Consider the following 2,500-nt stretch of genomic DNA (forward strand, 5'->3'; position numbering starts at 1 on the left):
GGCCATACTCAGCTTTGTCATTCTTCCAGTGTGGTTTCATTTCTTCATATGTCTGAAATAAAAAACTACATGGTACACTCCAGGTCGGCTTTGGTTTCAAAAAGGCACATGCACATCAGTGCACATTGGTAGCTATAAAACATTTATATGTATTCTATTTTGTATTATACACACACATCCTTATTTTTTTAAGTGCAAATTGACCACAAAATGCATTCCAGGGCAAATACCAGTTGATTTAATTCCTACAGCCTGGAGCAACTGAAGTTTTCAGTACTGATGTACTATTGCAGCTGTTACCAATTTTTTGGTTGATTCAGGAATCAACCAGAAATTTTTTAAACTGGTATAATGGCTGTCTAGTTATTACCTACAACATGAAACCATGAAGATTCAGGAAGCAATCAGGATTTTTTAAATCAGTATAATAGCAGTCTGGTTATTATCTACAACATGAAACCATGAATAAAAACATTGGAAAGAACAATCTTGATTATTTAGCTTCTTTTCCTGTTACGGAACAGTGTTGGTTTTACATTATAATAAAAATAATGATCTTTTATTATTTCTTTTAGGCAAAAATTTAGGAAGCAATTATACTTTTATGTTGAGGATAAGGTTGCTTTCAGGCTTTGTAAATTTGCCCAAGAGAAACTTCCTCCCTTTCTGAACAAAAAATGTTCTGAATTCTATGCTAAGGCAGTGATTTATTCCAGGTTGACTAAGTCCTTAGAGTTAGGTGGTGTGCCCCCCGAGTCTCAAAACAGCTTGAAGAATCCCCCTTGAATCATTATTTATCCACTGGTGTTTATGAAGAGACATGTTCCAACTGGTATTAGTTAATACAGCCAGGAAAATTAATGTATCAGATAGAGCCATAAGTACTTCCCAGATGAAGAAAACACAAGTTTAGCTTCACTTTTGTTTTGGAATGCAAATTTATACTGGTTGAGAAGCCCAAATCTGAAAATCCAAAATCCAAAATGCTCCAAAATCCAAAACTTGCTCATTGGAGCATTCTGGATTTTTAGATTTCAACCAGTAAGCTGAAGTGCAAATCTAAAAAAACCCTGAAAATCCAAAACACTTCTAGTCTCAGGCATTTTGTGTAAGGGATACTCAACCGTAAATGCAGAACTGCTGAGTGCAATTGCAACAGAAACACTAAGATCCCTTCATAAATAATTTTCAGTCAGATGAAGGAGAACTCTAGCTATTACTGGAAGGTACAGACAGGACTACTATACATTTATTACATGTTTAGCTTTTGTAAGACAAAAAATATATATATATTTGAAACAGGGTCTCACTATGTTGCCCAGGCTGGTCTCAAGCTCCTGGGCTCAATCCTCCCACCATGGTCTCCCAAAGTGTACAGGTGTGAGCCACCGTGCCTGACCTAGGACAAAATATTCTTTCAAAACTAGCTAAAAGGATAACTTACTGGGTAGGGCATGGTGGCTCACGTCTGTAATCCCAGCACTTTGGGAGGCAGCAGTGGGCAGATCACTTTAGGCCAGGAGTTTGAGACCAGCCTAGCTATCATGGCAAAACTCCGCATCTACTAAAAGTACAGAATTAGCCAGGCCCGGTGGCGGGTGCCTGTAATCCCAGCTACTCAGGAGGCTGAGGCACCACAGTCACGTGAACCTGGTAGCGGGAGGTTGCAGTGAGCCAAGATCACACCACAGCGCTCCAGTCTGGATGACAGAGCAACACTGTGCCCCCCCCCAAAAAATAAAATAAAATAAAAAATAAAAAATATATGTAATTTACCATGATATTTCCAATCTTTCTAAAGCCTCGGCAGTGTGGTGGTGGATGTCATTAAAACAAAAGGGTTGAGAAACAGTTCTCAATCTCGTTTCTACTACCAGATACAAGACAAATGTCATTCACATTCCCATGGTGCGATGCTCCTGGCATGGTAGTGCTTTTCCATTCCTTTCTTTTCTACTCCATAAAGCACAATGGAAGGTGAGTGAGTGATTCCAATGTAAGAATAACCTGCAGTCCAGTCCAACACAGTCAATTATTCATAGCATTTGACTCAGATTATCCTCATACTTCACAGCTGGTCACAACACATTTTGGCGTCAACACCACTTCTGATGAGGATCCCTCATTCATTTAGTTCCTTACCTTTAGTCAAGGTCAATATTCTTTTTTTTTTTTTTTTTTTGAGACGGAGTCTGGCTCTGTCGCCCGGGCTGGAGTGCAGTGGCCGGATCTCAGCTCACTGCAAGCTCCACCCCCCGGGTTTACACCATTCTCCTGCCTCAGCCTCCCGAGTAGCTGGGACTACAGGCGTCCGCCGCCTCGCCCGGCTAGTTTTTTGTATTTTTTAGTAGAGACGGGGTTTCACCGTGTTCGCCAGGATGGTCTCGATCTCCTGACCTCGTGATCCGCCCGTCTCGGCCTCCCAAAGTGCTGGGATTACAGGCTTGAGCCACCGCGCCCGGCCAGCCACCGCGCCCGGCCTTTTTTTTTTTTTTTTTTT

Source organism: Theropithecus gelada, chromosome 3, assembly GCF_003255815.1.
Source record: "Theropithecus gelada isolate Dixy chromosome 3, Tgel_1.0, whole genome shotgun sequence".
Lineage (NCBI taxonomy): Eukaryota > Metazoa > Chordata > Mammalia > Primates > Cercopithecidae > Theropithecus > Theropithecus gelada.